At 44.5% G+C, this 15,903-nt stretch overlaps 1 long non-coding RNA gene across 1 annotated transcript; it reads left to right on the top strand.

The window, feature by feature from the left end:
* Positions 1-9,400: 9,400 nt before the first annotated feature.
* On the top strand, positions 9,401-10,547 carry LOC121035559 (uncharacterized). The gene is made up of 2 exons (XR_005792956.1): positions 9,401-9,641; positions 9,873-10,547. It is a non-coding gene; the product is annotated as an uncharacterized LOC121035559 (long non-coding RNA).
* The last annotated feature ends 5,356 nt before the right edge of the window (positions 10,548-15,903 follow it).

Raw genomic sequence — 15,903 nt, 5'->3', positions numbered from 1 at the left:
CTGCCCTGTGTGATGCAGATGATCCTGGCTGGGTCAGTTCTCACCCAAGGCTCTGTGAGTGCTCTGCCCTCTAGCCAGCCATGCGCGCACTTTCTTTCACACTGGAAATCTCAGCCTTCAAGAACTCGGAAAGTATAATCAGCTGTTCAGATTTTCAAAGGACAGATGTAATAGGCAAAAATCCATTTCAAAGCCTGGGGCTGGAGTGAATAGTGGTAATAAAGTGAGGACAGTTTATAATCACTAATCCTCTCCTGAAAGCATTTCTTCGTAATCTCTCTCGATAATCTCCCTTTCTGCCTCTGCCCGGCCTTCATTTGCCCCGCCACCTCCACCCTCCTTGTCTGAAACACATAAAGAAATGGTTTTTTTATCTAATGAATTTTTGAATAAAATTGCGTAATCTGTTTCTTAATTTTAAAAGCAAGAGAGTTGAGCATTTTGCATTGCCTAAAGGAAAACCAAGTTGTTTTTCATTTTTACCTGGGGGGAAGGGAGTAGAGGGAAGGATTGACTGTGTGGGTAGGAAAATGATCCCCTATCTTTGACCCGAATTTAACTTTTCTCTTAGGCTTTCAGACTTTTTCCTAATTTAGTGCCACCCTATGTAAGCAACTGTATTTCCAAACTTCTCCCAGCATGGATCCTGGTGTCTAGCCAGAAGAGTCTCCGTGGGGACCTTGACTTTGTGTACCGGTGGCCTCCTGAAGGACGGGCGTGGGTTCTGATACCACAGGCTGGGCCACTTACCAAATCATTCAGATTCTCCGAACTTCAGTACCCTTCTCTGCAGCTCAGTGCCTGGCAGACCTAATTCACAGTCAGTGAGAGGAAAAATTATAAAATAAAGCTGTGGATGGGTTGGAAGTATTCGGGGAAATGTAAAGTTCTGTGTGAATGAACAGTGCTTTATTTCCTGACCTCTGGAATGCGTTTTTCCGATTTCCTGGTCAACTAGCTCCCATTCATTCATCAGTGATCACTATCAATCCCTACTTTTTTTTTTCTTTTCTTTTTATTAAGGAAAAAAATTAAACCTATACAAAAGCAGAGAGACTAGCATAATGAACTCCCAGCTACTCATCTCACCCAGCTTCCATGATTGCATTAATGGAGAGTCTTATTGCATTTATATTCTTGCCTACCCCTGATTATTTTGGAAAAAAAAAAAAATCTTGGATAAAAGATACATGTATATATATACTATATATATAAATACTATATATATACTATAAGTACCATATATACTATATATACCATATATACCATATATGGATACCATATATGTATATGGTATATGTACATGGTATATGTATATGGTATATGTATATGGATACCATATATGTATATACTATATATACCATATATACCATATATGGATACCATATATCCCACATACACTATATATATATATATATATAAACGTGGTTGGTTTTGGTTGCTATGTCTCGCTAGTCTCTTTTGTCTATGAATTACTTCTGTCCTTACTGTTTTCTTTGCAATTTATCTGTTGAAGAAGCTGAGTATGAGCTCTGTGGAATCCACGACGTTTTGGATTTGGTCGCCTGCAACTCTGTGCTGTTCTTTAATATTTTCCTCCTTTCCCTGTGTTTTTTCTATAAACTGGTCATTGGATCCTGAGGCAAGACCGGATCGCTTTGGTTATTTTTCAGGAAGAATGTTTGTGGCCCCGTTGAGTACTTCCTATCACTGCCTGTTATTTGCCGTGTTCGTATTGCAGGGACATTCACTCGAATCGCCAATGGAGTCAGGAGGTGCCAACCGAATCTGTCACTTTACGAAGCACCCCATCCACTTCTCACCTGATGGTTTCGGCGGCCACTTGTGCTGGTTTTGTAATGCGTCAGCACGCCGAGGCAAGACTAGTCTTCCTGTGTGTTTCTGGTTGGGATGGGATGCCAAGGAAATTGTTGCGAGGGGCGGTGGGCTAACGGAAGTGGCAGCCACCATCATCTCACACCCATTTGGCTTGGCCGTGAGCTCCCCTCATTGCTGGGGAAATAGCAGCCAGGCCTGCAGCACCCCACCCACCCCAGCGGGTCCCCTTTCAGTCCCCCCACCGCCCGGGCTGTTGTGTGTGTTAGCACCACGACGAGGCCCCAGCTTCCGCAGGACACCCATACCATCAGCATCAGAGACAAGAATCCCCAAGGGTCGGGCCATCTTCCTGGACTCCGCTGCAATTTACATCCGTCTTCCCTTTCCAACTACCTGCCCCGGGGACTTGAAGCCTGAGCCCCAAATTGGATCCGTCTTTCATTAGCGGTTGCAAGATGGTGATCTTCCAGTTGTAGCGATCCCTTTGCTGAAACGTTTAGTTGAAATTACTGAGTTGCAGTCTCAGTAGTCGATGCAGAATACTTGTTTCTTTCCCCTCGGTTTTCTTCTTCACCAGCTTTCAAAATAATGAATTGATTCCAAGCACCTTCCAAAGGTAATCACTTAATTTCATTTGCTTACTTTTTTAAGGATCATTTTCAACTCGCAGACTTTAATATATTTGCCGTGGCACTGTAGTTGTTATTACTATGATGTTTACATTATCTTGCCTTTGGCTAATGGGAGATCATTCACGTGGGCTCCTAGATCTTTTTGACACAGTCCCTGTGGTCTCTGACAACCTCCCTGCCTTCCCGTGCGACAGAATGTTCCAGGCTGCCCTTTGATATTTCCTGTCCCAGCCTTGAAAACAGCATTTATCCAAGAAGGCATGGCTGTTTTCAGTTGGAAATCCTATTTAGAGACACAATCTGGGTGTAGGGATGCTCATTATTTGGGGGTTAGTCATGGTTTCCAGACCTTTGCAGTGAACAGAGCAAAGAAATACGGCTTTTTAAAGAAAATACGTCATAAGTTCTCACTTTTCAAGTCAAATTTAAGATTATGGGATTTTCCATTTGGTTCATTCATTTTATATTTATATCTCCTTTTTAAAAAATCTTTTTCTTAAGTTTATTTATTTTGAGAGAGAGAGAGTGCGAGCAGAGTAGGGGCAGAGAGAGAGGAGAAAGAGAGAATCCCAAGCAGGCTCTGCACTGCCCGTGCAGAGCCCAATGTGGGACTCAAACCCACGAACTGTGAGATCATGAGTTGAAATCAGAGTCAGATGCTTAACTGACTCAGCTGCCCAAGCACCCCTCTCTCATCTTCTGCTAAAAGGCTTGGACCCTAAATATTTATTTATTGATAAATAATTATTTATTTGATATATCCTAGTATACACACACACTTAATCGTTCCTGAGTAATACATAGCATATATGCTAATACAGTATATATAGAGAGAACTTAATGTATATTCTTTAAAAAAATTATATTTTTTATTTTTTTAATGTTTATGTATTTTGAGAGAGAGAGCAAGCACATGCACACAAGCAGGGGAGGCACAGAGAGAGAGAAAGAGAGAGAGAATCCCAGACTAACTCCTCTCTGTCAATGCGGAGCCTGACAGGGGGCTCGATCCCATGAACCATGAGATCGAGTGAGCTCCATGCCCAACATTGGGCTTGAACTCATGACCCCAAGACCAAGAGTCACATGCTCCACTGACTGAGCCAGCCAGGTGCCCCTGTCTGTCTCTGTGTTTAAACCATCAACCTGATGAACACTTAAGTTCATTTCTTTAATTTGCTCTCAATATTTAGGGATTGTATATATGTTTTTCAGTTTTCTTTTGTGATTATATAAGATATTAGTATATAGTTCCAAATTCACATGTATAAAATTCAATGCCATGTTGATTTAAAATGTGTCCACAAATGCTTTAACACTCCCTTTGAGTGCGGATTGGACTCAATATCTTGCATCGAACAAACAAAATAAGAAACAAATGTCAGTGTGTGATTTCTAAGACTAGGCCATAAAAGGTATTACAATTTCCTCTGCTGTTTTTATTTTTTATAAATTTTTTTAAACGTTTATTCATTTTTGAGACACACACACACACACACACACACACACACACACACACAGCAGGGGAGAGGCAGAGAGGGAGGGAGACACAGAATCCGAAGCAGGCTCTAGGCTTTGAGCCCTCAGCATGGAGCCCGATGCGAGGCTTGAACCCACACACCGTGAGATCATGACCTGAACCAAAGCCGGATGCTTAACCGACCGAGCCACCCAGGCACCCCTCCTCTGCTCTTTTTAGATAACTTGTGGTAGAGGACACCAGCTCCCACATCATAGGGAGGCCCAAGCAACCCTATGGAGAGATGAGGTCCATGAGGCCTCTTGCCAACAACCGTGTGAGGGGACCATAGTGTAGGTAGATCCTCTAACCCAGGCAAACCTTCTGATGACTGAAACTCAAACCCACATCTTGACTGCCATCTCCTGAAATACCTTGAACCACAACCCAACTAAGCTGCTCCTGGATTCCTGATGCTCAGAATTTATGTGACATAATAAAAATGTATTGCTATTTTAAACCACTAAGCTTCTGGAACAATCTGTGATGCAGTAATTGACAACTAATACAGGAGCATTCAGAGAAGTCTAGTTTCTGTTCCTGTCTCTTCATACCCTGGAAGTTAACCAGGTTTTTTTTTTTTTGTTTTTTTTTTGTTTTCCTGGCTAATGTTTGCCCTTCCACTGCTTTTGTTTTATAAATACAAGCAAATATGTATATATTTGTATTATGCATGTTTCTTAGATTAAAATTACTATATTATACAATCTGCTGAACTTTGCAGTTTTCTTTTTTTAATGTTTATTTACTGATTTTTGAGAGAGAGCACACGAGTCGGGGGAGAGAAAGAGAACACCAAGCAGGGTCTTGAACTCATGAACCATGAGACCATGACCTGAGCCAAAACCAAGAGTCAGATGCCCAACTGACTGAGCCACCCAGCCACCCCTGAACCTCGCGGTTTTTAATTAACAGTGTTTAATGGAAATTATTCCAAAGCTGAGTAGAGAGATATTTTTCATTCTTTTTAAAAATTTATTTCTTTAAATTCAAGTTAGTTAACATACAGTGTAGTCTTGGCTTCAGGAGTAGAACCCAGTGATTCATCACTTACATATGACACCCGGTGCTCATCCCAACAAGTGCCCTCCTTCATGCCCATCACTCATTTAGCCCATCCCCTCACCCGCCTCCCCTCCAGCAACTACAGTTTGTTCTCTATATTTAAGACTCTCTTACGGTTTGCCTCCCTCTCCGTTTTTATCTTATTTTTCCTTCCCTTCCCCTGTGTTCATTTGTTTTGTTTCTTAAATTCCACAGATGAGTGAAATCAGAGGATATTTGTCTTTCTCTGCCTGACTTACTTAGCATAATACTCTCTAGTTCCATCCGTGTTGTTGCAGATGGCAAGATTCCATTCTTTTTCATCACCGAGTAATACTCCATCGCATATAAACACCACATCTTTATCCATTCATCACTTGATGGACATTTGGGCCCTCTCCATAACTTGGCTATTGTTGACAGTGCTGCTGTAAACATTGGGGTGCATGTACCTCTTTTTGACAGTTGCTTAGCCTTCTAATCTGTAGATGAACCATAGATGATTCAGTCTGCCGGAGTTGTGTTGCTTCCGTCTTTAGCACTGCAAACAGTGCATATGAAATAGGGTGCCTGTGTGTTTTCACAGTTTTGCTGGTGTATCTTTGGAATCCGTTCTTAAGCGCACTCTTTTTGAAATGGTTCTATGACTTCAGCTCTCGCGGCTCTCCCTTGCTCCCCCCCACCCAGAGTTTATTCCGTATGATACGGCAGCTGTTTGCCTTTATTTTGTATGATTCTGAGCTTCCCAGGTGAATCTTAGTTCTGTACCTATGAGACTGTGCCGTGGTACTGCCCACGTAAGGCAGTCACAGTGCCAACCTAGTGCTGTCAAGAGATGGGGTTTACAGATGTGACCTGGAGAGGGGTGCGAGGACAGTGATGGGGGTCAGAGCACGCCACAGGGGAAATCTTTTTTATAGTAGGTGTTCCAAACAGGAAGCAACTCTTCCTGAAAGAAAAATAGCATTCCATCCCACTCGTATCCCGATGACAAGCGAGGTAACGGACATTACTTGGAAGAGTAATGTGGGAGATTATTAAGATCTAAGATACGAAATAAAGAGGACTCAGGTTAGAGGGAGAATCGTTTCTGTGTGAACCGGCAAAGCAGGCAGCCCGGGTCTCACCAAGCACAGCGGCTGGATGTAAAGCCTCTGCAGAGACAGATTCTATTTAAATTGAACATCTAGAACTGAGGGAACAACGATTAAGAATCTGGGGGTGGCTCAGTCGGTGCAGCCTCTGACTCTTGATCTCCGCTCAGGTCTTGATCTCAGGTCGTGGGTTAGAGTGAGCCTGGAGCCCACTTAAAAAAAAAAAAAGTAAAAGATTAAGAACCTACACCTGGACAGTGATTCTCTAAGGGACGGTCATCCTGAATGGTGTCACCTTCAGAACAGAGGTGCATGTGGTGGTGGATACGTGGGAGACCGGCCCGTGAGCCCGATTAGCTTGATCAGCCCTGGTGACTAAACCCAGGTTCAGTGACAAGCACGTGGTACACAGCAGATTTTCAACAAACCCCTGATACACCGATCAGCTCCTTAGCTTCACATCTTCATCGCAATGTTCTTCTTATCCTTGCCTTTCTCCCGCCGTCTTCATGTGAGTTCAATGTCAGTGCTCAGGAACTTTTATTTCTGCCATAGATGGGCTCCTCCAAATGTTGCATGTGAATCTGCTTTTTATTATCTCAAAATATTTTTATGCACACAGTGTGCAAGTCACTGATGATGCAAACGCACGTCGGTGATAGACATAGTTTCTGTATTTTAGAAATTGATTACGTAGTCGGGGAAACTGAGTACAAACACAAAGATAAGGACAATCATCACTACACGATTTCAGTAGCACGGGGGTTCGCGTAGGGTGTTGCCTGCTGGTAACACCACTCACGGGCGGGAGAGCCAGCTGAATGTTGAAGGGTTTGATGACAGATAAATGGAAACGAGAGAGGAGGGTTTTTGGCAGGAAGGATTGTGTGAGCTAAATCAAGAAACTGGTAAGGTGCCATACTGATAATATTAGCTGTGGTGAGGAGGCCGCGGGGTACAGTATCCCATCCCATCGGAACTGAGACTTTTTCAGCAGGAGGGGAAGAGGGCGAAACACAGGAAGACGAACAGGCAGCGATGTGTGGGACGGAGTGGAAAGAGGGGGGGGCTGGAGGCAGGCGGGCTGATTCAATGTCTGTGAATAGAATCGTGTTTTTCACACTGAGATTGGGAGCCCAACGACAACTGATCATCTCGAAGAAGCTTCATCTTCACTTCTGATTAAACTTTAATGCAACTTCAGTCTCCAGAGTCCGTCCCGCATCCGACCTCAGTGTCTACATGTCAATACTGACACGGAGCTGGGCTTTGTATTCTTGTTTATCCGTTAGAAAAGGGAGGATATGTTTAAAAGGTAACTAATGGCTGGTTCATTGGTGTCTGGCAAATTTCAGTCTCGCATACTGGGACTGGTCAGAGTGGGGGCACGCCCCCACGCCCTGCCTGTGTGCCGAGGATGGCTTATCCTTCGTCCTCGGTTACTTTTTTGTGTGTTTCAGGAACGTGGGAGGCACAGACAGTAAAATATATTGGATGCCTTTTGGACTTTAAAAAAAAATTTTTTTAATGTTTATTTATTTTTGAGACAGAGAGACAGAGCATGAGTGGGGGAGGGTCAGAGAGAAGGAGACACAGAATCTGAAACAGGCTCCAGGCTCCGAGCTGTCAGCACAGAGCCTGATGCGGGGCTCGAACTCACGGACCGCGAGATCATGACCTGAGCCAAAGTCGGCCGCTTAACCGACCGAGCCACCCAGGCGCCCCTCCTTTTTGACTTTTTCAAAAAATATTTCATTTTTAGTTAATCTCTGCACCTAACATGGGGATCAAACTCACAACCCCGAGATCAAGAGTCAAGTGCTCTACCCACTGAGCCAGCCAGATGTGCCTTTGAAGCCCTTTTTAAGAGCGAGATTTTCACATGCCTTGTCCTTCGTTATCCCAGCCATCCCATCCATGGTATTAATCCCAATTTACAGATCGGAAAAATGAGAACTACAGACACAAAATGACTTGCTTAGAATTACGAGCTAATAAATGGCAAAGCCAATGTGCAAACCTGGTTTGGACTGATTCTAAGGATGAAGTTCTTTCCTCCACCCCACACGGTTGCATTTGAAGGGAAATTATGGTAGATTTGAAGGTAAGAAAGGGGGCAGTGGTGCAATATTTGAAGTGAGAGGGAGTAATAAATACTTGCTACTTACTGTTAAGGGGAGAATTATAAAATAGTGCAGCCATATCAGCTCTCCCTTGCCCTAAAGCTACAAAAATTGTTGCTGGGAGATGAGACTTTTCCTGCTTAGGGTAATTTGTTGTAAAGAAAAATTTAAAACTACGTCACTAAATTATAATTTAATGCCATTAAGATTTTCTGCCTGGGCAGAGGACCTTAACAGACATCTCTCCAAAGAAGACATCCAGATGGCCAATGGATACATGAAAAGATGCTCAGCAGCACCCATCATCAGGGAAATGCAAATCAAAACTGCAGTGAGATATCACCTTTCATGTGTCAGAATGACCAACGTCAGAAAGACAAATAACGAGTGTTGGAGAGGATGTGGAGAAAAAGGAACCCTCGTGCACTGTTGGTGGGAATGCAAACTAGTGTGGTCATTGTGGAAAACAGTATGGAGGTTTTTCGAAAAACCATAAATAAAACTACTATACAATCTAGTAATTCCTCTACTGAGTATCTACCCAAAGAAAACGAAAACACTAACGCACATCTATGTTTATTGCAGCATCATCTACGATCGCCAAGATATGGAAGCTGCCTAACTGTCCATCCATAGATGAATGGATAAAAAAGGTGTGGTATATCTACACAATGAAATATTTTCAGCCATAAAAAAAGAATGAGATCTTGCCATTTGCAACAGAAGGGAAATGCTAAGTGAAATAAGTCAGAGAGAGATACCATAGGATTTCACTCGTGTGGAATTTAAGAAACAAAGTAAATGAACAAACAAGAAGACAAATTAAAAAACAGACTCAAATACAGAGAACAAACTGGTGGTTGCCAGAGAGGTGGGGGGGTGGGGCTGGGTGAAATAGATAAAAAGGATTAAATAACACACTTATCTTGATGAGCGCTGAGGAATGTAAAGAATTGTTGGATCATTATACTACACACCTGAAAGTAATATAAGTCTGTATGTTAATTTGACTCCAAAAAATGTTTTTTAATCTTCATTTATTTTTGAGAGAGCGTGAGCAGGGGAAGAACAGAGAGAAAAAGGAGACACAGAATCCGAAGCAGGCTCTGGGCTCTGAGCTGTCAGCCCGGAGCCCGACGCGGGGCTCGAACCCACGGAGCACAAGATCATGACCCGAGCCGAAGTGGGACGCTCAACCGACTGAGCCACCAGGCGCCCCAAAGTGTTTTTTTTTAAAGAAAGGATTTTCTACCTGGAATGCCCTCCTTCCCTTGACTCATTCTTTGCAATGAGTTCAGCTCAACATCACCCCTCCTCTGAATGCTGTCCCAGTGCTTTTCACATCCAGTGACTTCCTTGTTCTGTGTGCTGCACTTGAGAAGGGACTCAGGTATTATCAATTCTAAAAAGACTGCCAGCCTATCACAAATCCACATGAAGTCCAGAGCCTTGATACAGTTTTCCTGAATTTTCTCATCAGTTTATATCTAGACAAACTGAGTAATTGGGCAGGGGATGAGTATCTATGACTCTTTTTTCCCCTCTCGCCTCTTTCTCTCTTCCACCCCCCTCCCCCCAACAATCTTCTCCATCTTGACCATCCCTCTGTCCTCTCTTCCAGGGCCCTGACTCCAACCTGGAAATAGAAAGGGAAGGTTATGATGCCCATTGCTCTTGGCCATGCTGGAGGGGTAGCCATTGATTTCTACGCCTACACCCCCCCTGGGCCATCCCCTAGAATGGTGCCTGCGCCATTGTTGGCCCATAATGAATATGCTGAATAACAGACATAAAAAATTGCTCAAGCCATTTGGATTCTCCCAGGTGGAAAATACATTAGATTTATAAAGGTTTTTTTTAATTTTTTTCCCCATTTTTTTCTGTTGATGATATTTCTAACCTCTTAGCACAACTTTGACGTGTAGTAGAGCGGACATGTATGGTTTTCCTTCACCAAGCCAGAGCAATGACAATATTGCGTTCCCTGCATGCGTGGACCCCCCCCCTCCAAGTCAATGAATGTGACACTTCTGCTCTATGTGAACTATAGATAAAGCAATATTGTTCTCCACCAGACGGTTCTAAGCTGGTTGGATACAAACCCAGAGCAGCCTGCGGCCTCCGTGCCACCCTGTGGGAAGGACCTAACTAAGAAGAAATTTCAAAAAGAAGAAGGCACAACAAGAGATGGAGAGACTGTCTCTTTGGCTTGAGATGTAGCGTCAACCATGCCTGAAGCTAAGTTCTGCCTGGACTTTCCAGTCTTGAGAGGCAATAAATTTCCCTTGTCACGTAAGCCACCTGAAGTTGGGTTCTTCTCACCTGTAACAAGAAGTCGGTACAGTGCGATTATTAATGCTAATGAAATCCTTGTCTCTCTAAACAAAGCCCCCCCCCCCCCCCTCCGCCCATGAAAGATAAAAGAGGGAAGAAAATAAAAGGCCAACGGGGAGTGAGAAACTTGTCTTATGCAAGCATATGGTAATAATTTATCTACATGCCGGTAAGAATATGAGTATCTTGCAAGCATGCGTCCCCAGAGCCTAGCACAGTGTGTAAACATGGTTAAAACTCAGTATTTCTTGGTTGAAAAAACCTGATTTAGTCCTAGTTTTTAAGCTCTGGAGTCAACTGAACCTGTTCAAAGCCTGACCATTAGTATTATTTTTTTTTAACGTTTATTTATTTTTGAGGCCGAGAGAGGCAAAGCATGAACGGGGAGGGTCAGAGAGAGGGAGACACAGAATCTGAAACAGGCTCCAGGCTCCGAGCGGTCAGCACAGAGCCCGACGCGGGGCTCGAACCCAAGGACCGCGAGATCATGACCTGGGCGGAAGTCGGCCGCTTAACCGGCTGGGCCACCCAGGCGCCCCAAAGCCGGACCATTATTTATTAACCGTGTGACTTTGGCCGAGTTGCTTCATCTTTCTGATTTTGATTTCCTTGTCTATCAAATGAGTGAGCACGCTAATGATTAGTACTGACTTCGCATGTTGTAGGGAGAACGGAATAAGATCATGCACGGGGCATTCATGTGGTCAGTACGCCGTGACATGCCACGGCTGTGGCTACTACCAAACAAGAATGATTAGGACCTAGGCTTCCTCACGTTAACGTTTCTATTAAAATGTTATTTGCTATCATGGCTTTTTTTTTTTTTTTTTTTTTAATGTGTATTTTTGAGAGAGAGAGAGCGCGCGCGAGCAGGGGAGGGGCAGAGAGAGAGAGAGGGAGCCAGAGGACCCAGAGCGGGCTCTGCACTGACAGCAGTGAGCAGGATGCGGGGCTCGAACTCACAAACAGCAAGATCATGACCCCAGCGGATGCTTAACCGACGGAGCCACCCAGGTGCCCCACTATGATGACATTTTAATGTATATTGGTTTGTCATATAATTTATGTACCAGTTACCCTGAGCAGTGTGGGGGTTAGGGCCTGACCCCTCGTGCAGTTGAAAATTTACATATAACTTTTGACCCCCCCCCCAAACTTAACTACTAACAACCTGCTGTTGACAGGAAGCCTTACCGATAACACAAACGGTCAATTGGCACAGATTTTGTGTGTTGCATGCATTATATAGTCTTCGGACGGTAAAGCCAGCTAGAGAAATAAAATGCTATGAAGAGCATCCTAAGGAAGAGAAAATACATCTACGATACTTAGTGTATTTATCGAAAAAAATCCACGCGTACGTGGACCCACGCGGTTCCAATGTGTGGCCTAAGGGTCAGCTGTACAGCCATGTGATCTTAGGCAAGTTACTTAACCTCTCTGAACCCAGTTTATTTCAAGTGAGCACGAATCTAATACCGCACATATCCGTTCTGGTGTTAAATGACCCAGGGCGTATTAAAACGCCTGGGTGGGATGTGGTGGTTGGAGTAGGCAGCCTGCAAGCTGGGCCCCAGCGACCTCCACCGTCTGGCTTTCATGCCTTGGGTTAGTGAGTTCTCTCTCTTTACAAATGCTGCCTTGAGGCCAAGAGACCTGTTCTCTGTTCCTTGTTCCACGCTCTGCTCGCTCTCACCTTCTAACCTTTCTTCCTTGGCTGGAGCCCACTGCAGTCCTTGCTTGTCCACCTTTTAGATGGCCTGGAGGCCCTTTTAATGCCCTCTCTTTCTTGAGGCTTCTCTGAGCCCTCCACCCCAGTGCTGGCTGTCGGGAAGTCACCTCTTCTCCCTCTACACTTCGCAGCGAGTATTTATACCTTTCTTACGCCGTCTCCATGCTTCCCTCCTACCCTGTCAATTTTTATCCTGTATGATCTAGCAACGCTCAAGCTGTACCTTTGAAAAGTTAATGTCCATTCGTCTTTGCGACCTGTTCCGTGCCAGCACACGGCGACGTACGATAATGGGTACTCAGGTACGTATCGGTTGGGTAAATGATGCTGTGAGGAAGCGTGGGAGTAAATGGAGAATCATGAAAATAATTACATTTATGTTATCTCCTTCTTCTTGAATGCTGACATTTTCCACTGCCTTCAGTGTACCCCCCTGAAGCCGCATTTCTAGGATTCCAGCATTCATTAGTGAATTCATGTGCAACTACCTCAAAAAAAATTCCAAGTCAGCAGAAGGGAGCATTTCTATCCTATTAGCAGTATAGTGTTAGTACAGCTATAACATTAAGGCGTTTTACAAATTATATTAATGACGCATCCATCCATTTAGTTATTTATCCAAAAAAAAAAAAAATGTGTCCCCTGAAAAGATCAGCATGGAGGGTGATAAAACGAGCACCATTGTGTGATTCCTGCCTTCACAGTCCATCTGGGAAAACCACAAACTAGGGACAGGTTCACCAAGGCAAGGTGTTGAAGGACTTGACCTTCGAGTGGTACTGACCAAAACATTTCAAGCATATGTACAGACAAAGGAATCGAAATCCACTACGATTTGGAGGCTTAAAATTTACTTTCAGGCACTGCCCTGAATTCACTGCTGCAGGCCTTCTCCAGCCTTGTAGGAAATGGACAATAATTAAAGTGTCAGTAGAACTGCCTTTGGATTTCCATGAAATTAATACCTGTGGTTCTGTATTTTCCTTGCCAACCTGTCCAGGTAGTTCTGAGAATCCATTCCAAAGCTATTCATCCCCTGATAATGCAGATTTATCAGGTACCAAAGACGTGGGCCTTGTGGTGAGGATGTGCTCCCACGAGGAGAGCAAACCCTTGGAATCCATCCGTGACCCTGGATTCGGAAGCGGAGTGGTGCGTTCTACCCCCTCCACTTCTCAATTATCTGCAGGTTTCCGAGTTCGAACCCCAAGGCAGAAAGAGACTAAAAATCATTTCACATCACTTGCTACAACCTTGAGGACATCGTGTTGATGAAAATAATCAAATACTGTATGATTCTAGCTGTATGAGGTACCTTGTCAGGTTCATAGCGACGGGCGCCTGGGTTGCTAGGTCAGTTGAGGGTCTGCCTCTTGATTTTTCGGCTCAGGTCATGATCTTAGAGTTCGTGGGTTCCAGCCCCCCATGGGGCTCTGCGCTGACAGCATGGAGCCTGCTTGGGATTCTCCCCCCCCGCCCCCCGCCCTTCTCTCTGCCCCTACCTTGCTCTCTCTCAAAATAAATAAATAAACTTAAAAAAATTTCATAGAGACAGAAGTGGGATGGCGGATGGTGGGGGCAGGGGAGGGAGGAGTAGGAAGTTGTTAGTTAACAGGCACCGAGCTTCTGTTTCGCAAGACGAAAATGTTCTGGAGACTGGCTGCACAACAACGTGACTATCCTTACTACCAAATTGTACGCTTAAACATGGAAAAAATGGTAAATGTTACGTTCTGTGTTTTTCACCACCATTAAAAGAAAATCATTTCAACACCCCCTCTGCCTTCAAACTGGACAAAACTTTAATGTGCCCCAACAGAAGGGAATTTCTTGTGTCCTTAAAGATCTGGAGAAAATACTCCACCGTCTACTTCCTGTAATCCTGCCTGCCATGCTCTGGGCCCTCCTTTATAAGGAGTTTCATTTTGAAATACACTAGAATACCTCTGGGGCAATGTAAGCCTTCTCCCAAAGGTTGCTCCCCAAAACCTCCTAAAAAAAACCAAAACCCAAACCCGAATTTACCAACTTTTGGCACATTGGAAGGTAACTTTGGAAATCACTGGGTGAAATCATTACGTTTCCTTTCTCTCTTCCTCTCTGCCAAGCAGAAGCAGGAATGGATATTGGCTGTTGTGATCATACCAGGCCAAGTGACCATTAAAAAAAAAAGAATCGTGAATGCTGGTTAATACTTACAGCCACACACATTTGTGAGTGCTTTTGCACGTGTTACCTCATTTAGTCCTTGTAACAACACTGTGAGGCAAGTGCCTCGCTGTCACCCCTGTTTTGTCGAGGAGAAAACTTTGGCAGGGAGGTATGCAGTAAATGACCCAAGCTCATACTCCAGAAAGAGTTGGAACCAGGATTGAATTCCACGCAGTCCAGTCTTTATGACGATGCTCTAAAACCCCAGCCCGCACAGCCGTTAGACCTAGTCAGGAAGGGCTCCCCATTCTGTGCTCTATGCTCTAAAGGATGCCCTCTCCCACCCACTGCACCCCTCCCCATGGAGAGGAGCCTACGGGCCAAGAAGCTATGACCACCTGAATCCCGTGCCAGGTACTCTGACCCCTGTGTCTCTTCCCAAACAGTCCTAGGCCCGCCTCTAGGACCTGCACAGCCTTCCTTCTTAAGCTGCCCCTTGTGGGTGCTACTGAACCCCCATGGTGCACACCAAGAGGCACTCAAGGGATGACTGGGGAGCGAGGATGGGGCCCAGACGTGTGGACTAATGTATCCTCACGATGCAGGTCGAAACCAGAAGTGGACAGAGAAGGGAGAAGTCCTGAGGCTGGGGTTGGTTGTGGCCCACATGTCTCCATGCCACCGTGTTCTGGCAGAGAACCCCAAGGACTCTGGGAACTCCAAATGTGGACTGGGCCCTCTGGCTCATTGCTATGAAGATTTGTTTGTTGGGGGCACCTGCGTGGCTCAGTCGGTTGAGCCTCCGACTCTTGATCTCAGCTCGGGTCTTGATCTTAGGGTTGTGAGTTTAAGCCCCGCGTTGGGCTCCACACTGGGCCTGGATCCCACTTAACACACACACACACACACACACACACACACACACACACACACACACACACACACACAGAATATAAAGATTTGTTAAGAGCATAGAACATATTTCATAATAGGTTGTTGACTTGTTCCAAACTTTACACATTCAGAGGCAAGTGGGCTCCATTGACCATCTTATCCAGGACCCACCAATGTGAGGGGTGGGCCCTCTCCTTGTTAATCTGCTTTTCAGTAGTGGCTAGCCTCCATGAAGTCCCCCAGGTGTCAGACACTGTTGTGAGCACTTTGTGTATATTCCCATTTTGTCCTTGTAGCAACACGACAAGACAGACGTCTCCATTTTCCACACATGGTTATGATCAGAAGCTGCACTATGGTAGCATTTTCTTCACCTCCCTTATCCTGCAACAAGACTGAGCTACTAAAAGAAAAGAAAAGAAAAAGAAAAGAAAAGAAAAAAGAAAAGCGAGAAAGAAAGAAAAGAAAAGAAAAAAAGAAAGAAAGAAAGAAAGAAAGAAAGAAAGAAAGAAAGAAGAAAAGAAAAAAGAAAAGAAAGAAA

This window comes from Herpailurus yagouaroundi, unplaced genomic scaffold (assembly GCF_014898765.1).
Source record: "Herpailurus yagouaroundi ecotype Mexico unplaced genomic scaffold, PumYag 161, whole genome shotgun sequence".
NCBI lineage: Eukaryota > Metazoa > Chordata > Mammalia > Carnivora > Felidae > Herpailurus > Herpailurus yagouaroundi.
Note: the sequence above shows the minus strand (reverse complement) of the source record. Positions and strands in the feature narration are given on the sequence as shown.